Source organism: Entelurus aequoreus, linkage group LG22 (genome assembly GCF_033978785.1).
Source record: "Entelurus aequoreus isolate RoL-2023_Sb linkage group LG22, RoL_Eaeq_v1.1, whole genome shotgun sequence".
Lineage (NCBI taxonomy): Eukaryota > Metazoa > Chordata > Actinopteri > Syngnathiformes > Syngnathidae > Entelurus > Entelurus aequoreus.
This window is the reverse complement of record NC_084752.1, coordinates 34,998,529-35,021,853: the sequence shown is the minus strand read 5'-3', so window position 1 is coordinate 35,021,853 and position 23,325 is coordinate 34,998,529.

The following is a 23,325-nucleotide window of genomic DNA, read 5'->3' as shown; positions in this document are numbered from 1 at the left end:
CGAAGTGGCTGGGGAGAGGGAAGTCTGGGTTTCCCTGCTTAGGCTGCTGCCCCCGCGACCCGACCTCGGATAAGCGGGAGAAGATGGATGGATGGATGGACATGTGAATAATGCTGTATAATAGACTGTATTTATATTATTCACATGTGAATAATGCTGTATAATAGACTGTATTTATGTTATTCACATGTGAATAATGCTGTATAATAGACTGCATTTATATTATTCACATGTGAATAATGCTGTATAATTGACTGTATTTATATCACTCACATGTGAATAATGCTGTATAATAGACTGTATTTATATTATTCACATGTGATTAATGCTGTATAATAGACTGTATTTATGTTATTCACATGTGAATAATGCTGTATAATAGACTTTATTTCTATTATTTACATGTGAATAATGCTGTATAATAGACTGTATTTATATTATTCACATGTGAATAATGCTGTATAATAGACTGTATTTATGTTATTCACATGTGAATAATGCTGTATAATAGACTGTATTTATATTATTCACATGTGAATAATGCTGTATAATAGACTGTATTTATATTATTCACATGTGAATAATGCTATATAATAGACTGTATTTATATTATTAACGTGTGAATAATGCTGTATAATAGACTGTATTTATATTATTCACATGTGAATAATGCTGTATAATAGACTGCATTTATATTATTCACATGTGAATAATGCTGTATAATAGACTGTATTTATATTATTCACATGTGAATAATGCTGTATAATTGACTGTATTTATATTATTCACATGTGAATAATGCTGTATAATAGACTGTATTTATATTATTCACATGTGATTAATGCTGTATAATAGACTGTATTTATGTTATTCACATGTGAATAATGCTGTATAATAGACTTTATTTATATTATTTACATGTGAATAATGCTGTATAATAGACTGTATTTATGTTATTCACATGTGAATAATGCTGTATAATAGACTGTATTTATATTATTCACATGTGAATAATGCTGTATAATAGACTGTATTTATATTATTCACATGTGATTAATGCTGTATAATAGACTGTATTTATATTTTTCACATGTGAATAATGCTGTATAATAGACTTTATTTATATTATTCACATGTGATTAATGCTGTATAATAGACTGTATTTATGTTATTCACATGTGAATAATGCTGTATAATAGACTTTATTTATATTATTTACATGTGAATAATGCTGTATAATAGACTGTATTTATAATATTCACATGTGATTAATGCTGTATAATAGACTGTATTTATGTTTTTCACATGTGAATAATGCTGTATAATAGACTGTATTTATATTATTCACATGTGAATAATGCTGTATAATAGACTGTATTTATGTTATTCACATGTGAATAATGCTGCATAATAGACTTTATTTATATTATTCACATGTGATTAATGCTGTATAATAGACTGTATTTATGTTATTCACATGTGAATAATGCTGTATAATAGACTGTATTGATGTTATTTACATGTGAATAATGCTGTATAATAGACTGTATTTTTGTTATTCACGTGTGAATAATTCTGTATAATAGACTGTATTTATATTATTCACATCTGAATAATGCTCTATAATAGATTGTATTTATATTATTCACATGTAAAAAATACCCAAGTGTTTATTGTCTATTGTGAGCGAACTGTGGTGCTGAATTTCCCCCAGGGATCAATAAAGTACTTTCTATTCCATTCTATTAAATTGGAATGAACACATCACAGTCCTCGTGTATGATGAACATGTTATGGATCATGGATCAAAATGCATCCTTTGACTTGTTTCTTGAAAGTTCTCTGCGCGGGACAACACATTTGTCGGTGTAACAACTTCCATGCATTGCTGCTGGTGAAGGCCACAGCAGAAGATCATTAGAGCCGCGCTCTGCTTTCGTCTTCCCGCCAGATGGCCTCTTAATGAGCCCACGCTGTCACCCTTTCATCCACGCCAGGCAAGGAGGAGGAAAAATAGCCTTCGCAAACACCAACAAGGTCACAATGAAGCGCTCAGCAGATGCACAAACGTGCGCGGTAACAGCTCCATTTACGTGCTCCGTCACTGAACGAGCGCCATCAAAACGACAATCCTGCCCCGTTCAACAGGACGCCGACGCGTGTGCGTGAGAGTCATTTCCCACGCAATTAACATCCGAGCGGCCTTTTCATTAACGGCAGCTTTCAAACGCGGTCTGGCCTTGCGGAGGAAGAATGTTTTCCTGCACGGCCTTGTGAGGATGAACGCTGACGTTAATCTGGAACATTCAGAGGCAGCTTTTAAACATCCTCTAAACACAAAGGTCTAATTCATCCTTATTTCATTTATCAATTCCCACCTCCGGAATCCCGATGAAAAGTATATTATTTCCGCCCGTCACCATTTAGGAACATTTGTACGCACGTACAACACTTAAAACCTTCACCATGTCAGCATGTGGGATTATATTATGGAATGGATGAAGCAAAGAAATAAAACAATGTACTAGGGCTGTACGGTATACCGGTACTAGTATAGTATCGTTGTACTAATGAATCAAAAACAGTACTACACTCTGTTTGAAAAGTACCGGTTTCCATTTTATTTATTTTTTTAACGGGCATGACGTGGTGACATTGCTGGTTTTAAGAGCAGGGGAGCATGTTCGGCAGCGCACACACACAGAGTACTTACAAGCAGACACAGTGTGTAGACAGAAAAGGGAGAACGGACGCATTTTGGTGTAAAAAGTAAAGATAAAGGTGAAGTTATAACACTGAAACACCCTCAGGAAGAGCTGTTTTAAGACATGGCTAGCTAGTCGCAGTCGGCAGCGTTTTAGCTACTTCTAAATCACTAATCCTGGCCTCCATGGTGACAAATAAAGTACGTTTCTTACAGGTAACATTATCACTGGAGGACGAGGAATAGCTAAACATGCTTCACTACACACCGTAGGAGGATACAATAGCTCACCGGCGTCACCGCTAACAAAAGATAGCACTCCTGAATGTAAACAAACGGCATGGGTGGATCTACACATGACATCCACTGTACAAGAGTGCATCTAGTTGATACTACTATGATTACAACAATTTTTTTTATCGTCACATCTTTTTTCATTCTTTTTAATGTATATTATGTTTATAAAGTCAGTAAATATGTCCCTGGACACATGAGGACTTTGAATATGACCAATGTATGATCCTGTAACTACTTGGTATCGGATCGATACCTAAATGTGTGGTATCATCCAAAACTAATGTAAAGTATCAAAGAAGAGAAGAACAAGTGATTATTACATTTTAACAGAAGTGTAGATAGAACATGTTAAAACAGAAAGTAAGCAGATATTAACAGTAAATGAACAAGTCGATTAGAAATCATTTTTTACAGTTTGTCCCTCATAATGTAGACAAAATAATGGGTACATAAATGACACAATATGTTACTGCATACGTCAGCAGACTAATTAGGAGTCTTTGTTTGTTTACTTACTACTAAAAGACAAGTTGTCTAGTATGTTCACTATTTGATATAAGGACTAGATTACAATAATAAACATGTTTCATGTAGATTTGTTGTTCAAATAAAGACAATAGTGCCATTTTTTGTGGTCCCCTTTATTTAGAAAAGTATCGAAAATATCGAAATACATTTTCGTACCAGTACCAAAATCACCATCCATTCATTTTCTAGATAACCTTATTTATCTCACCATATGAAATACTTCGCTAATTATTATATATGTTTATTGTTATTACTTATGGAGTATACTGTCAATAAACTGAGAACAGGAAGTGAACAAAAGTGTTAGCAACTGCTATTTCAAGGAAAAATTAAATAAGCTCCGCTTCTTCCTACTCCTTTTCGAACATGTTGAATAGAGGAACTGGAAATTGTGATGCATCATGTTGTATGCATGTTGGAAATAAACACAAACTCAACTCAACTCGTGCATTTTTACAACAACCTTTTGATTAGGGCTTATTTAGCGGTGCGCTCTATAGTCCAAAAATGGAGCGCACCGCTTTATAAGCCGCACCCACTAAATTTTAGAAGGAAAATACATATGTAGATAAAATTAAAAAAAAACATAAAAAAACATATGTAGATAAAAGTTCTCGTTTGAATATTTGCTACTACCACCAAGATCTGCACCCGCGGCGGCTCCACCCGGGCTGTTTTCATATATAGGCCGCACCCGACTATAAGCTGTAGCTACATGTTTAACAAGGTAAACCTTGCCAAGTGATAAGAAAGCGCGTGTTTTTCACAACGATTATTATCAAGACTTAGGTCAGGCTGATTAGAAAAATACATGCTCACCAAATATAGGGCAAAATGACACCGTGCTAAAATAAGTTCATAATGAAAAAGTAATAACATCCGAATCCGAATCCGAATCAGAATAGTTTTATTGCCATTGTTTGAGAACGGGTTCACAAACTAGGAATTTTTCTTGGTGCAATTGTGCAACATAAAACACATATGACACAGAATAGGTAATAAAATGAGCTGTAACTGAGCTATCAGATCTTGTTATTGTTCATGTGCCTGATGGCCGAGGGGAAAAAACTGTTCAGGTGGCGGGAGGTGTGGGTCTGGAATCCATCCAGACCCACACCTCCTGCCTGAGGAGAGAGGGGGGGATAGTTTGTGTCCAGGGTGAGAAGAGTCAGCTGTGATCCAACCCACACGCCTCCTGGTCCTGGAGGAGAACAGGTCCTGGAGGGGTGGGAGTTTGCAGCCAATAACCTTCTCAGCAGCACGTACCATGCGTTGCAGTCGATGCTTGTGGCGCCGGGGAACCACACAGTGATGGAGGAGGGGAGGATGGACTTGATGATGGCCGAGTAGAACTGCACCAACACCTCGGTCGGCACCTTAAGTTTCTTCAGCTGCCGCAGGAGTTCGTGGTTCGACTGTCCGAGACAATCTTCCCCAGCCGCACGTGCTGTCTTCTGTCGGTCAGGGAGTCATTGATCCAACTGCAGTGGGAGTCGGGCACGCTGAGCTGGTAGAACTTGTCTCGTAGCAGTCCAGGGAGGATGGTGTTGAAGGCAGAGCTGAAGTCCACAAACAGGATTCTGGTGTAGGTTCCTTTGGAGTCCAGATGCTCCAGGATGAAGTGGAGGGCCAGGTTCACTGCATCATCCACAGACCTGTTGGCTCTGTAGGCGAACTGCAGTGGGTCCAGGAGGGGGCCGGTGATGTCCTTGAGGTGGGGCAGGACTTCATGACCTGCCCCACGAATCACGAAGTCCTGTGATTCGTGCTTTTTTGGGGACAGAGAAGATGGTGGATCTCGGTCGGCACCTTAAGTTTCCTCTGCTGCCGCAGGAAGTACATCCTCTGCTGGGCCTTCTTGATGAGGGAACTGATGGTCAACTCCCACTTGAGGTCCTGGGTGATGGTGGTGCCCAAGAAACAGAAAGAGTCCACGATGGAGACGGGGTTGGGAGAGTCAATCAGGGTGAGTTGGGATGGTGGGGCTGTGACTTTCCTGAAGTCCATAATCATCTCCACTGTCTTCTGGGCGTTCAGCTCCAGGTTGTTGAGGCTGCACCAGGACGCAAGCCGGTCCACCTCTCTCCTGTAGGCGGACTCGTCGCCATCCGAGATGAGCCCGATGAGGGTGGTGTCGTCCGCAAACTCGAGCAGCTTTTCGGATTGGTGACTGGAGGTGCGGCAGTTTGTGTAGGGAGAAGAGCCAGGGGGAGAGTACACAGCCCTGAGGAGTACCAGTGTTCGTGGTCTGACTGTCGAAGACAATCTTCCCCAGCCGCACGTACTGTCTTCGGTCCGTCAGGAAGTCATTGATCCATCTGCAGAGGCACGCTGAGCTGGTAGAACTTGTCCTGTGGCAGTCCAGGGAGGATGGTGTTGAAGGCAGAGCTGAAGTCCACGAACAGGATCCTGGCGTAGGTTCCTGGGGAGTCCAGATGCTCCAGGGTGAAGTGGAGGGCCAGGTTCGCTGCATCATGTTTCTTGAACTGTAAATTCCTTTTAAGTGCAAATTAAAATACCAATTCACCACTTTAGTCATCATTTTGGCGCTTAAGAGACTTCTTTTGTTTGTTTGATATTGTCATTACTGCCGCAAGTGGTGGAAAAGTGTATTACAACTGAGTACCGCTGCGGCCCATACGGACCACAGCTGAGAAACAGGTATGTTTTGGTGGCCCCAAAATGGGTTAAGAATCACTGGTGTAGACCACATCCTGATACTATTCATGGTGTAGACCACATCCTAATACTATTCATGGTGTAGACCAGTGGTCCCCAACCTTTTTGTAGCTGTGGACCGGTCAACGCTTGAAAATGTGTCCCACGGACAGGGGGGGGGTTTCATAAAGAAATACAATCATGTGTGCTTACGGACTGTATCCCTGCAGACTGTATCGATCTATATTGATATATATAATGTATATATTGTGTTTTTTATGTTGATTCAACTTAAAAAAAAAAAAAAAAAAAAATATTTCTTGCGCGGCCCGGTACCAATCGGTCCGCGGACCGGTACCGGGCCGCAGCCCGGTGGTTGGGGACCACTGGTGTAGACCACATCCTGATACTATTCATGGTGTAGACCACATCCTGATACTATTCATGGTGTTGTTACTCTCTAAATGTATCGAGCCGCCCTTCCCCATTCACATTTAAGAGCTCTAGCTTAGCAGTTAGCATGACTTCTTGTATTCTCCTATATTAGCTATTGCTTGTCCTCTAGTCCTCCGGTGGTAATACTACGTGTTAGAAACGTTGTTTATTGTAGAGGCGAGGATGAGTGATTTAGAAGTGACACTGTGGAGGGACATTAACCTCCCGACGTTACATTGCGTTGAGGACGCCTTTGTGCGCTAGACGCACATTTTTCATCGACATGCATGATCAAGATATGACAATAGCATTAAAAGCTCTGACATTTATTTTGTACATCGTCTCTGTCGCGAAATCCTACTCGCATACAACAGCCTTATCGATATCAGAAATAATGCAAATCCAGTTAATGCTAACAGAATTTAAAAAAATACACATTTTATAGTCAATATGGTTTTAAAATGCAGAAATCTGTGAAATACAAATCATTAATTTAATATTTAGGATCACTTGTGTCTTTATTTCTCACTTTGTTTATCTAAGTGCTGCCACTCACAACTTTCCTCGGCCCCCCCGTCGGCTTATTTTGCGGTCGTATCCAATTAAAAAGGTTGTCCAAACACGGAGTTATGCGCTGCACTCAAACGCCTCATCACATGTACTTGGCGACTTTCTCGTTAAATCTGCCAACTTTGCCACTCCTCTAAGGGACATGAGTCATAGTCTTTGGATCAAGTCTACTGCCTAACAAAGCAGTACAAAATGGGATTAAAGTTACAGAAAACAACTCGAAATCAACAGAAGAAAGTTCATTTGCAGTTCGAATCATACTTAGCATTACTTTAAACCCACTTTTTATTCCTCGCTCCTACGCCATACATTGCGATCAATTATGCAAATGAGGTTTTCCAGCGACTTCCAGGACAGCCAAAAGCTACTTTCCAGGGGCCGACAGCCCTGGGAGCAACAGGTCTTGACAGGTCCTGCTGTGACACAAAGAAAGGAGACAAAGTTGTTCATTGTTCTGCGTGCACTCTGTGAACAAAAAAAGCAAACACACCCACATCATAAAAACAAAAAAAAAGGATGATTGAATCATTCCCAGGCCGTAATCTGGGTAAAGACACGTTTATAGAAAGAGCACAATTTTTACACGAGGCCATTCAAAGTGATTTACAGAAAATTAAAAGAAGGCAAACATCAAAATAAAATGAAAGCTACAAGCAGCGTTAAAAAAAGACCCTCTGGGTTTTACTCAATGTCAATCAATCAATGTTTATTTATATAGCCCTAAAACACAAGTGTCTCAAAGGGCTGCACAAGCCACAACGACATCCTCTGTTCAGAGCCCACATAAGGGCAAGGAAAAACTCACAACCCAGTGGGATGTCCATGTGAATGACTATGAGAAACCTTGGAGAGGACCACAGATGTGGGTGACCCCCGCGCCCCCTCTAGGTCGAGACCGGATGCAATGGACATCGAGTGGGTCTAGCATAATATTGTGAAAGTCCAGTCCGTAGTGGATCTAACATAATAGTGAGAGTCCAGTCCATAGTGGATCTAACATAATAGTGAGAGTCCAGTCCATAGTGGGGCCAGCAGGAGACCATCCCGAGCGGAGACGGGTCAGCAGCGCAGAGATGTCCCCAACCGACTCTGGACAGCCAGCACTTCATCCATGGCACAGGTCCAGTGCCCCCCCTTCCACAAGGGAGAGGAGGCAGAAAAGAAACGGCAGATCAACTGGTCTAAAAAGGGGGGGGGGGGTCTATTTAAAGGCTAAAGTATACAAATGAGTTTTAAGACGGGACTTAAATGCTTCTACTGAGGTAGCATCTCTAACAGTTACCGGGAGGGCAGTCCATAGTACTGGAGCCCCAATAGAAAACGCTCTATAGCCTGCATACTTTTTTTTGGGCTCTGGGAATCACTAATAAGCCGGAGTTCTTTGAACGCAGGTTTCTTACATATGGTACAATACAATCGGCAAGATAGGATGGAGCTAGACCATATAGTATTTTATACGTAAGTAGTAAAACCTTAAAATCACATTTTAAATGCACAGGAAGCCAGTGCATTTAAGTTTGTTATGGTTATAATGTGGTTCATCACGGAGCGCCAGTTCTGCTTACCAAAAGTAGCCCACTCGGCTCACTGCATTTACTGACATTTTAAAAAAAATGCCAGGAATACCAGACCATCTGGAAGGAAGTTACAACTGCTATAATTGTCCACCACAAGGGGGCGATGTTGTCAATGTGTAGTCATGATCAGTTCCCGACCTCAAAGCCTAACATTAGACTGGAACGAGATCAGAGTGAAATAACGAGAGTTTGACAGTCGATGGTGAGGAGCGGTTTTCGCTGCCAGGCTCCGCCCACCCCTGGGTACGGACCCATCTGGCACGTCACGGCGCCATCGTCATTTGTACCAATTTTGATGAAGATCTAAATTTGTGGAGCCCAGTTATGAATGTGGAAAGTTCTGCGGCGATCCACCATATCAAAGTGTGGCGTCATGGTTTTGGCCTAAGAATGACCGACGGAAACCAAGATGGCCGACTTCCTGTTTGTTTTCGAATGTAGGTTTTTGAGTCTTTTACGTGCGTCTGGTCATGATTGACGTCACTGCCGATTTGCGTGACGATATGTGAATCTGGGGCGAGGGGCACCATTTTTTTTAATTTCTAAAGATGCCGCTAGAGAGTACATTTTTTAGGTTCGGGTTCAGGACTCCCAATACAGCCGATTTTTTGCTAATTTTCTAAGGCCTTCGAAAATATTATGGAATTGGGAGAATAATAATAATTATTATTACATAATAAAGGGCCCTAATAATCATAATTCATATACAAATAAAATAGTTTGGATAAAATACTTTCAGTTGTCATGCGCACAGTTAAGTAAACCTGTTTTCAGCCTGAGTTTGAACATGGCCAGTCTTTAATCATCCCTCACATCTTCTGGAAGACTATTCCAGATTTTGACAGCATAAAACTGAAATGCAGTCCCACCAAGTTTGGTCCTGAATCTGGGCGCTCGCAGGTGACCACCCTGAGGTTCTCAGAGGCTCGAGATGGTTCATATGGCTCTAACAAGTCTGAGATGGACTTTGGTTCAAGACCATTCGATGACCACAGATGAGGCGCTAGCTGTCCAAAGTCGGGACCCAGGGTGGACCACTCATCTGTGCATCAGTTGGGGACGTCTCTGCGTTGCTGACCTGTCTCCACTCAAGATGATCTCCTGCTGGCCTCCCTATGGACTGGATTCTCAATATTATGTTAGATCCACTATGGACTGGACTGTCACACTACTATGCTAGATCCACTATGGACTGGACTCTCACAATATTATGTTAGATCCACTATGGACTGGACTCTCACACTATTATGTTAGATCCACTATGGACTAGACTCTCACACTATTATGTTAGATCCACTATGGATTAGATTCTCACACTATTATGTTAGATCCACTATGGACTAGACTCTCACAATATTATTCTAGATCCACTATGGACTGGACTCTCACACTATTATGTTAGATCCACTATGGACTGGACTCTCACACTATTATGTTAGATCCACTATGGACTGGACTCTCACACTATTATGCTAGATCCACTATGGACTGGACTCTCACACTATTATGCTAGATCCACTATGGACTGGACTCTCTCACAATATTATGCTAGATCCACTCGACGTCCATTGCACCGGTCGCCCGGGGGGGGGGAGGGGGGGAGGGGATCTGAGCTGAGGACGTCGTTTTGGCTTGTGCAGCCCTTTGAGACACTCGTGATTTAGGGCTATATACGTAACTTTGATTTAAACATTGACTTGTACACAAGGAGACTTGTTTTTTAAGTCTATTCTCTGAGCAACAAAAAGTCAGTGTGGTGACCTAAGCACTGGCCTAATATGGTCTTACTTCCTGGTTCTAGTCAGGACTCGAGCAGCAGCAGCATTCTGGATGTACTGCAGCTGCTTTAGAGTTTGTTTAGAGAGTCCAGTGAGAATAACTGCCGGAGACCAATACATGGATTAGTCTTTCTCAGTCTGATTTAGACATTATTCTCCTGATTTTGGAAATGTTTTTCAGGTGGTAAAAAAGCTGATGTTCTGCACTTAATGTGGACACTTTCTATTCTTCACAGAGACAGAGTCTCAGTAAGACTAAAATAATGATTTTTGGTAACAGTAGAAGAGAAAGTCAATCACAAATACAAATAGACAGAGTAGACATTGAAAGGGTGAAAGAAAACACATTGCGTGAATCTGAGAAAAGTGAGTTGAATCTGAGAAAAGCGGTTAAATCTGAGAAAAGAGTAAAAATCTGAGAAAAGCGAGTACAAATCTGAGAAAAGAGAGTACAAATCTGAGAAAAGCAAGTACAAATCTGGGAAAAGCGAGTAAAAATCTGAGAAAACAGTAAATATCTGAGAAAAGCGAGTACAAATCTGAAAAAAGCGAGTTAAATCTGAGAAAACAGTAAAAATCTGAGAAAAGTGAGTACAAATCTGAGAAAAGCGAGTAAAAATCTGAGAAAAGCGAGTACAAATCTGAGAAAAGCGAGTTAAATCTGAGAAAAGAATAAACATCTGAGAAAAGCGAGTACAAATCTGAGAAAAGCGAGTACAAATCTGAGGAAAGCGAGGTAAATCTGAGAAAAGAGTAAACATCTGAGAAAAGCAAGTACAAATCTGAGAAAAGCGAGTAAAAATCTGAGAAAAGCGAGTATAAATCTGAGAAAAGCGAGTAAAAATCTGAGAAAAGAGTACAAATCTGAGAAAAGCGAGTACAAATCTGAGAAAAGCGAGTACAAATCTGAGAAACGCGAGTAAAAATCTGAGAAAAAGAGTACAAATCTGAGAAAAGCGAGTACAAATCTGAGACATGCGAGTTAAATCTGAGAAAAGCGAGTTAAATCTGAGAAAAGAGTACAAATCTGAGAAAAGCGAGTACAGATCTGAGAAAAGCGAGTAAAAATCTGAGAAAAGCGAGTACAAATCTGAGAAAAGGGAGTTAAATCTGAGAAAAGAATAAACATCTGAGAAAAGCGAGTACAAATCTGAGAAAAGCGAGTACAAATCTGAGGAAAGCGAGTTAAATCTGAGAAAAGAGTAAACATCTGAGAAAAGCAAGTAAAAATCTGAGAAAAGAGTAAAAATCTGAGAAAAGCGAGTACAAATCTGAGAAAAGCGAGTACAAATCTGAGAAACGCGAGTACAAATCTGAGAAAAGAGTACAAATCTGAGAAAAGCGAGTAGAAATCTGAGAAATGCGAGTTAAATCTGAGAAAAGCGAGTTAAATCTGAGAAAAGAGTAAAAATCTTAGAAAAGCGAGTACAAATCTGAGAAAAGCGAGTAAAAATCTGAGAAAAGCGAGTTAGATCTGAGAGTCTACCTGCTAGAGAATAACTTTGACATTGGGTAGAAACAGACTGGGAGCCAACACCATTCTCTGCTGGATTTGTAAATAAAACCTGCCATCAAAAGACGTGTTGCCTGCACGCTCATTTGAAGAAATTGGTCATATCTTCACAAAAACTCATCTTTGTGGCGTTCTTTTTCCACTTTGCAAGTCTATAAAAGCTTTGATTGATGTAGTATCTCTCCCAGCAGCAAGGAGTTGACCCGCTGACACGGCCCACCGACACTTTGTTGTGCAAAATGTCCTCAGCTCACCTCATTAGTCCAACAAGTCCTGTGAGGAGCGAGCACGCAGCAGTAACAGCCTTAGGGTTTTTTTTAATCATGGCATTCAAAGTGACCTGTAGTGACCGGCTGTGTGGCCACAAATTAGCGTCGCCCGGGCCCGGAATATTATTTGGATTCAGTTTTCCCAGCATGCCGCTGTCATGTTACCCGGTGCCTAATTCCATCTAATTGAGTAACGACAACAAGAGCACATGGCGGGACCACCGCGGCAAGGTCGAGTCCAAACAATCAGCGGCTTCACGCAGGGAAACTGAGTCAAACCTGCACGAAGCACGGAGCACACAGCGGGCCGCCTTTTCAAACCCAATAAATCTTGTCCCCACGCGAGTGGACTGACCCCAACGCGAGTGGACTGACGCTGACTGACTCAACAACTGCTCGGCTCCACTTGCTCACAATTTTTGTATTGTGAATAATACATGAATTTGACTATTTCATTGATTGTTACATATACGCACACTAAAAATAAAACTGTAGATTTTACAGTAAAATACGGGTCACTTGAATTTTACCTGTAAAAAGAGAATCAGTTCCACTATTATTTTACGTAAAATCTGTCAGCTTAGTTGCCATACTTTTACTGTAAAATTTACGATGGTTTTTACAACATATTACTGTAACTCAGGGGTGTAAAACGTGTTTTCATTTTGGGCCTTCTTGAGAGGCTTACATGTATTTGCCTGCGCATTTGATTATTTCATGACCTATTTTTCGGGATATCAACAACACCCGCTAAATTTTTGAGGAAACATTTTTTTTTCCATTAGCCACACCTGACTATAAGTCGCGGAAATATACAGTGCAGAATGTGTTATTTACACACAAAGATCTTATAAATGTTTATTTACATACCTTATTTGTTTCCAAACAGTGTCTGTAACACGGCAGTAAAACAGCCGATCAAACAAAACAGAAGTTATTGTCATGGAGCTGGAAAAGCCAGCTCAGCTAAACAGACTCAATAACTCCACGGCAGGGGTCACCAACGCGGTGCCCGCGGGCACCAGGTAGCCCGTAAGGACCATTTGAGTAGCCCGCTGGCCTGTTCTAAAAATAGCTCAAATAGCAGCACTTACCAGTAAGCTGCCTCTATTTTTTAAATTGTATTTATTTACTAGCAAGCTGGTCTCGCTTTGCCTGACATTTTTAATTCTTAGAGAGACAAAACTCAAATAGAATTTGAAAATCCAAGAAAATATTTTAAAGACTTGGTCTTCACTTGTTTAAATAAATTCATTAATTTTTTTACTTTGCTTCTTATAACTTTCAGAAAGACAATTTTAGAGAAAAAATACAACCTTAGGATTTTTAAACACATATACCTTTTTACCTTTTAAATTCCTTCCTCTTTTTTCCTGACAATTTAAATCAATGTTCAAGTAAATTTATTTTTTTATTGTAAAGAATAATAAATAAATTTTAATTTAATTCTTCATTTTAGCTTCTGTTTTTTCGACGAAGAATATTTGTGAAATATTTCTTCAAACTTATTATGATTAAAATTCAAAAAAAATATTCTGGCAAATCTAGAAAATCTGTAGAATCAAATTTTAATCTTATTTTAAAGTCTTTTGAATTTCTTTTAAAATTTTTGTTCTGGAAAATCTAGAAGAAATAATGATTTGTCTTTGTTAGAAATATAGCTTGGTCCAATTTGTTATATATTCTAACAAAGTGCAGATTGGATTTTAACCTATTTAAAACATGTCATCAAAATTCTAAAATGAATCTTAATCAGGAAAAATGACTAATGATGTTCCATAAATTATTTTTTTCATTTTTTCAAAAAGATTCAAATTAGCTAGTTTTTCTCTTCTTTTTTTCGGTTGAATTTTGAATTTTAAAGAGTCAAAATTGAAGATAAACTATGTTTCAAAATTTAATTGTCATTTTTTTCGTGTTTTCTCCTCTTTTAAACCGTTCAATGAAGTGTAAATATCATTAATTATTAATAATAACATAGAGTTAAAGGTAAATTGAGCAAATTGGCTATTTCTGGCAATTTATTTAAGTGTGTATCAAACTGGTAGCCCTTCGCATTAATCACTACCCAAGAAGTAGCTCTTGGTTTCAAAAAGGTTGGTGACCCCTGCTCCACGGTGACGTTATGGGGGAATTTGCCGAGGATTTTGTGAAACTGAAACAATACAAAAATAATGCCGTTGTAAGGTAACAATATTAACACAGGCCCTCGTAAACGTGTTAGCATATTAGCTAATGCTAAGGACGCAAGCGTCATTACATTTTGATAGCAAGTAGAAATATGCATGAGAACATAGTAAGTGATAATTGTTTTAGTTGTATTGAAAGACTTACAAATGTTGATTGGAGTGATGAAGAATCCATACGAGTAGAAGACTGAACGACACTTCGGTTGAAAAAAACAAAAACAAAACACTGCCGGTAAATGGAAGGACATTGCAGCACCTGAAGTGAGCGAACTCGTCCAAAAGATGGCGCCGTACCACAAACAATAAAACACCTCAGGTTTTTTATTACTAAATAAAAATCCATAAATTAGCCGCTCCGTCTGGTGTAAGAAAACAGTAGCGGTTATCGTATGGAATTTAAGGTAGATTTTTTACATACGCTGTCAAAACAGATCAGTGGGCAGTAATTTGCAATCAACTATTCTGTACAGTCTTCTTTGTCTAACATTTACGGTGAATGGAACAAACAGTATCACTGTTTTTTAAGGGGGGAACAATTGCAGGTCTACTGTAAAATGTAGGGTGTTTTTTACAACAGAGTCGGGAAGGGATTCATACGGCCCCATTCCTGGGTGATCATTTTGCAAGGCAGTCTGCTGAAAATGATGGAAAGCACCACTCTCCATCGCAACTGACACTGTGGTCAAAGTTGTAAAAGTCACAAACCACATTATAAGATATTTAACAGTCTACTGCCATCTGGTGGCCAAAGTGGATAGTCTTTGGCATCCGTCCGTCGACGTGAGACGATGGAGTAGCTCCGTTTTGTGTCTCGTCGGCACCTGTGAGAGTGGCTAAATGGTAAATGGGTTATACTTGTATAGCGCTTTTCTACCTTTTTTTAAGGATTAAATAGCCCAACCTGCGAGTGGCAGTCTCTGGTGTACTTGGTGCAGATGTAGGATTGTCGCTTCTCTTCCGTCTTGTACTTCTTTCTGCAAGAGCCACATGTCTCGCATCTTCGTATGTCCGGACACCGCTCCCAAGGCTGACGCCAGGATGCACGGTCGGCAGCGAGGCACCCCCAATAAGTCTTTGTCTTTCTCGCAAAGAAGACGTGGTCGCCCAATCGATCGTTTGCTTTCCACGAGTTTGCCACACAGTCGGTCCTTTGGGATGCGTCCGGGTTCCATCCCTCGGACACGACCAAGCCAGCGTAGGTGTCTCTCACCGGGGTCGGTGAAGACGCTGGTCAACCCAAGTTGTTGCAGGACTTCCGTGTTTGGCACCTTGTTCTGCCAGCGAATGTTCAGGATGTGCCAAAAGGCATCTTAAGAGGAAGCTGTCCAGTCCCCTCTCCAGCCTCGCGTAGGCGGTCATTGTCTCGCTGCTGTAGAGGAGTGTGCGAAGCACGCAGTTCTCCGTGAGACAAGGGTTGTTCCGGACTCTAGGGTGTCGTTTCACCATAATAACCGCTCACTTCTACATCCAGGGACAGCCAGCTGGAGACGGTGGACAAAGTTGTCAGCAGCCTCCAGCTTGTGGTGTGGTCTGTGCCCTGCGCCAAGACTTGGATCCTCTTAAGGCTGAGGGTCAGTCCCAACCCTTTGCACGCCTGAGAGAGCTGTTGACACCGTCTTCTGTGTGCCATGACAAGGCTACATGGTCCGCAAAGAGCAGCTCATGGATGAGCACATCAGTCGCCTTGGTTTTGGGACGGAGGCAGCCGATGTTAGGTAGGCTACCAATCGGCCCTGGTGTGGATGTAGACTCCCTCGCTGCAGTCCTTGAAGGAATATTGGAGGAGCATCGAAAATAATATGGACGCACTCCTTCTTCACACCACTGCAGACTCAGAAGGCCTCCGAGATGGCGCCAGTGAAGCAGACGGTGCTGAGCATGTTCTCGTGGAATGGTGTGATCACAGCAAGTAGCGATTTTCTGAAGAAGCCTGAAAAGTCCGCTCCTGCTGACCAGGTCAAACGCCTTCGTCAGTTCGATGAAGGCGACGTAGAAGGGGCATCTTTCGTTCTTGGCATTTTTCTTGCAGTTGGCGCAGCGAGAATTTAATGTCCATTGTTGACCGGCCATCACGGAAGCCACACTGGGACTCTGGGTAGTCACGGCAGGTGGGGGGTTTTAGGTGTGTCAGGACAACATGGACAAAGACCTTTCCCATGATGCTGAGCAGGGAGGTTGCAGTCACTTCTATCCCCCTTGTTCTTGGACAAGGTGATGATGTCCTGAAGAACGTGTCCTTCCTCACAGCATCGGCAAAAGAGTTCGCTTGAGCAGCACAGACTTTCCACTTTTCAGAAGTTCTGCCGGTATGCAGTCACTCCCCAGGGATTTTCCACTGGCAAGACTGTCGATGGCTTTGCTGAGCTTCTCCTCTGTGGGTGCTGAGTCAAGCTCCTCCATGACTGGCAGGTCTGGGACGGCAGCAAGGGCAGAGTCGGTTCTGCGTGGCGTAGAGCTCGAGGTAGTGCTCTACCCAGATGTTTACCCTGGTCGGTGATCACTTCCCCTGGCTTGGACGTGAGGGGGTGGACATAGTGGGAGCTGGGCCGGTTGCTTTCTTGATGCCCTCATGCATCTGCTGCAGTCTGGGTGCTTCTGCAGAGGTTGGCCAACCGGCATTGGACCACGGACCGGTAGTCTGCTGAGATGCTTTACAGGAAGGCTCTAGTGCAGCAAGAGTATGGGGTTGGGGTGTAGTCTTGTATGCCAATACAATACCTGCCTCTTAGCCATCTCTTTCCAGTGGGACTCAGACCAGTCAGCATTTTGGATGTGGATAGTGTACCTCCAATTTGTCACGTTCCATGTGTCCGGTGAACCACGACCAATGGGGCCATACGACTGGTAGAGCAGTACCACTGTTGTTTTTTTTAATCCTGGCAACTGAGCTGCTAGTTTGTTACCGTAATTTTTTTCTTTACAGTTTTTCCATTTACTGTAATACACCGTAGAAAAAAATACTGTAGCTTTTACAATAAAAAAACAAAGTGGAACCTCAGTGGACAGAATATTACTGTAAAAAAACGGTGGATTTGTCTTTATTTTTATTTAATTTACAGTAATATGCAGTAAAAACACAGTCAATTCCAACGTAAAATCGATTGACATTTTTACAGTGTAAAAGTCATAAGTCAAGAAGATATTTACGTATTTATTTTTTACAAAAAAAAAATAAAAAATTGGAAAATATGATAAAATGGCTTTGGCAAGTTTTGGCTGAGTTTGACACCTGTGTTGTGCATTTTTTTTTTTTGTTAGTTTTTTTTTTACAACATATTACTGTGAATGGAAAAACGGTACCATTGGGTTTTTTTTAAATCCTGGGAAACAGAGATGACAGATTTTCTTTTTTACCATTTTTACCATTTACGGTAATACACCGTAAAAACAACAACGGTAGATTTTACAGTAAAAAAAAGTTGACAGAATATTACTGTAAAAAAACTGTTGATTTTTAAATGTTTTATTTAGTTTACAGTAATATGCTGTAAAAACCTCCGTCAATTTCTCCGTAAAATGTATTGTTTTTTTTACAGTGTATAAGTCATAAGTCAAGCAGCTATTTAAGTATTTATTTTTATAAAAAAAAAAAAAAAAATGTTTGTAAGTATAATAAAATGGTTTTGGCAATATTGTATAGTAGGAAAGTCTAGAAAGATTTGCAAAGTCATGCATTTTTTTTTCTTTTTTATGTCAATTAGTAAGAACATATAAAGGTATTTTGACAGTTCGCAGGCCATATACAATGATGTGGCGTGCCAGATCTGGCCCCCGGGCCTTGAGTTTGACACGAGAATAACACGACACTAACCTAATGTGACAGCAACAAGGTTACATATTTTAATGTTGCACGCATTGTTTGGTTTTCTTCATCTCCCTCCGTCTTGTTCTGTGATGCCGTCTTCCTCCAACACTGACACGGACCACACGTGTGCAGGAATAAGGACGATGGCACTATCCGTCTTTGTCCACGAACGCTGCGACTTTTTCCCTCTCACACCATCCCTTTTATTGATTCCATTTCAGCTTCACGTTTAATAGCACGGAGAGCTCGCGGTAGGACACTTAGGTGTTCCTTTAATTATAAAAATGTTGGACCAGCCATTAAATGCATCTGTAGCATTTTGTAAGTGGTGCAATCAATCAGTATTATGGCTACTGCATAGTCCCGCAGAGGCGGCGAGTGCTGCTGCACGCCAAATGTACGCCGCTTGAAGACCTGTGCTTGTTCAGAAGTTTCATTTCAATCATTTGACATTTACACTGCACCCGCACACTAATCACAGGGCTTCAGTTTTTTCCTTCCACATTTACACGTTACAGCCTTATTCCAAAATGGAATACATTTATTTTTGTTCCCAACATTGTATTTATTAAAAATTAAAAACAAAGAAGAAATCCCAATTACTTACACTATATTGCCAAAAGTATTTGGCCACCCATCCAAATGATGAGAATCAGGTGTCCTAATCACTTGGTGTATAAAATCAAGCACTTAGACAGAGCTCCAAACTTCATGTGACCTTCCAATTAGCCCACGTACAGTACGCAGAGAGCTTCATGGAAAGGGTTTCCACGGCCGAGCAGCTGCATCTAAGCCATACATCACCAAGTCCAATGCAAAGTGTGGGATGCAGTGGTGTAAGGCACATCGCCACTGGACTCTAGAGCAGTGGATACACCTTCTCTGGAGTGACGAATCTCGCTTTTCCATCTGGCAATCTGATCGATGAGTCTGGGTTTGGAGGTTGCCAGGAGAACGCTACATTTCGGACTGCATTATGCCGAGTGTGAAATTTGGTGGAGGAGGAATTATGGTGTGCGGTTGTTTTTCAGGAGTTGGGCTTGGCCCCTTAGTTCCCGTTAAAGGAACTTTGAATGCTCCAGGATAACAAAACATTTTGGACAATTCCATGCTCCCAACGTTGTGGGAACATGACTGTGCACAAGTGCACAAAGCAAGGTCCTTAAAGCCATGGATGACAGAGTCTGATATGGATGAACTTGACTGGCCTGCACAGAGTCCTGACCTGAACCCAATAGAACATCTTTGGGATGAATTAGAACGGAGACTGAGAGCCAGGCCTTCTCCACCAACATCAGTGTGTCACCTCACCGATGCGCTTTTGGAAGAATTGTGGAAAATTCCTATAAACACACTCCGCAACCTTGTGGACAGCCTTCCCAGAAGAGTTGAAGCTGTAATAGCTGCAAAAGGTGGACCCGCATCATATTGAACCCTTTGGGTTAGGAATGGGATGGCACTTCAAGTTCATATGTGAGTCAAGGCAGGTAGCCAAATACTTTTGGAAATATAGTATACAAAAATCACATGTACTTAGGTGTGCACAGTCTTTGCCGTGAAGATCGACTATGAGCTCAGGTTCATCCTGTTTCAGCCTTGCAATATTCCTTGAAATGAATGTATTCCATTTTGCTATAAAGCTGTAACAGAACAGAAAGTGGACTAACTGAAGCAGTGTGAATACTTTCCTGATGCACTGTAAAATATCAAGGAAACAGCAAAAGCATAAGGGACTAGGTTCTGGGGTTGTAGGGCACTAATAGTATACTTATTGTATGGATTTGATACATTTTTATTGTCATTAAACGATTAATCGAATCAACCACATTTTAATTCAAGCTTTTTTCTAATGGAATAATCAGAGCAGCCCTAATTGAGTTATCTAATTCGTCTCTGTATTCAGTTGTCAGTGTTCATGCTCGAAGCTTCTTCCTTCATTCTGGACACTCTTACTTGATATGTGATACTTTTCAAAATCAGAATCAGAGTCAGAAATACTTAATTCATCCCCGAGGGGAAATTAAGATGTTCAGCACAGTCCCATTCAAGATCAGACAAACATTACAGGGAGACAGAACAGGATCAAACATTACAGGGAGACAGACCAGGATCAAAAATTACAGGGAGACAGAACAGGATCGCAGACGGCTCTGCCAACTTCCGGCGGCCCTTACTAAAATGGTGAGAAACAGGTAAACGCTGGGGAGTGGGGAGAAAAAAATAAAAATTCAGGTTAAGCCTGGGCCCTTGGAGAGGGGGTCCAGACTGAGGCCAAGGGAACAAAATCCTCATAGCCATAGCACACATAAGCATGTGTGTACATTAAAGACATTAAAAGAGCAGAGCTGATGCAACCACTCATTTCTACATACATCTATGGTTAAAAAGTACAAGAAACATATGCACTGTGGTGGCCTCTGCGGTGTTCCACGTCATCGTCTGCTGGGGCGGGGGAGCATGGCCAGAGACAGGAGCAGACCCAACAAAGCAACCAAGAGAGCCGACTCCACTCTCGGCCGCCCACTAACTCTCGGCCAGTGTCCAGTCCGCATGGATGAGCGAGGATGCGTCTAAGGAGACCGAGGTGTCCGATACCTGCTCACTCAGCCAAGACACTTTTGTGACCTCCACTGGTTTTGGAATACACCTTTTTCTGCCAGCAGTCCAATGTTGCGTTTGCCTTCCACCTAAACTTGCCCGCACTTCCTGACCGTGACACTTCTTCTGTCATGGTCAACGTCCACTATTTTTTGTACTGAGCATCCAAGAGAAGTTGAATTTCTTGTTCAATCACAGAAATGAGGGCCTTTTGACTTTGGACGTTCCAATGCACGGACATTCGGTGCGTTTGTTGCTCTCCGAAACCAACGGAATTGTACAGGAAACTGCCTGCTCTGGACACAAAATGGACTCTTGAGAGAAGTGGAGTGTTGTGTGCTCGTCGATTCTTCCAGTCAAAGACGTTGAAGACATCGAGCTAATCGCAGTCAGTCAGTCAGGCCTTGGTGGATCGACTAATTCAAGGTACCCTAGAGCTGGCACACATGATTGAAGGGTGAGCAGAGCTGTGGACACTCACGACTTTTGTGGTTTCTGTACTAAACCGCAAGCTGCATAACATCTTAAGAGCCAATTTAAGAGCCAAAACAGACAACCTGAGCACAGAAACCATTGGAATGTGTCTGGCCGCCTGAACCAAAACAATCCTGATCTAATTAGGCTCCCTCTGCATTGGCCTTGACAGGGTCATGCAGAAACCACCCCAGCAAGACCATGGCAAGTAAGACATTTTGAATCCCTTCTCCCTTTTCAAAGAAACCTGGGATGTTGACTCTGTTCCAAGGCGCTGAACGAGGCAACATCTCAGCTTATGGCCAAAACACGCACCCATGGACTACTTACTAAACTCTCTGACACGCCTTTGCAGTTATTTTGTTGTACAGAACCCAAAACCAGTGAAGTTGTCACGTTGTGTAAATGGTAAATAAAAACAGAATACAATGATTTGCAAATCCCTTTCAACTTATATTCAATTAAATAGACTGCAAAGACAAGATACGTAACGTTCGAACTGGAAAACTGTTATTTTTTGCAAATATTACCTCATTTGGAATATGATGCCTGCAACATAATTCAAAAAAGCTAGCACAAGTGGCAAATTGGGAAATTTGAGGAATGCTCATCAAACACCTATTTGGTGAACCGGCTAATCGGGAACAGGTGGGTGCCATGATTCCATGAAATGCTCAGTCATTCACAAACAAGGATGGGGCGAGGGTCACCACTTTGTGAACAAATGCGTGAGCAAAATGTTTAGGAACAACATTTCTCAACCAGCTATTGCAAGGAAATTAGGGATTTCACCATCTAGGGTCCGTAATATCATCAAATGGTTCAGAGAATCTGGAGAAATCACTCCACATAAGCGATGATATTACGTACCTTGGATCCCTCAGGTGGTGCTGCATCAAAAAGCGACATCAGTGTGTAAGGGACATCACCACATGGGCTCAGGAACACTTCAAAAAACCACTGTCAGTAACTGCAGTTGGTCGCTACATCTGTGAGTGCAAGTTAAAACTCTACTATGCAAAGTGAAAGCCATTTATCAACAACACCCAGAAATGGTTCGCTGGGCCCGAGCTCATCTAAGATGGACTGATGCAAAATGGAAAAGTGTTCTGTGGTCTGATGAGTCCAAATGTTAAATGTTTTTTGGAAACTGTGGATGTTGTGTTCTCCGGACCAAAGAGGAAAATAACCATCCGGACTGTTCTAGGCGCAAAGTTGAAAAGGCAGCATGTGTGATGGTATGGGGGTGTATTAGTGCCCAAGACATGGGTAACTTACTCATCTGTGAAGGCACCATTAATGCTGAAAGGTACATACAGGTTTTGGAGCAACATATGTTGCCATCCGAGCAACGTTATCATGGACGCCCCTGCTTATTTCAGCAAGACAATGTCAAGCCACGTGTTACAAACAGCATGGCTTCGTAGTAAAAGAGTGCGGGTACTGGACTGGCCTGCCTGTAGTCCAGACCTGTCTCCCATTAAAAATGTGTGATGCAATATGAAGGCTAAAATATGAGAAGGGAGACTGTTGAACAACTTGAGCTGTACATCAAGCAAGAATGGGAAATAATTCCACTTCAAAAATTTGTCTCCTCAGTTCCCAAACCTTTACTGAGTGTTGTTAAAAGGAAAGTCCATGTAACACAGTGGTAAAAATGCCCCTTTGACAACATTTTTGCAATGTTTTGCTGCCATTAAATTCTAAGTTAATGATTATTTGCAAAAAAAAAATTAGGTTTCTCAGTGTGAACATGAAATATCTTGTCTTTGCAGTCTATTCAATTGAATATAAGTTGAAAAGGATTTGCAAATCATTGTATTCTCTTTTTATTTACCATTTACACAACGTGACAACTTCCCTGCTTTTGGCTTTTGTATTTTTCAAGTACAATGACAACAAAGTTGTATTCTATTCTACTCTAAAAGAG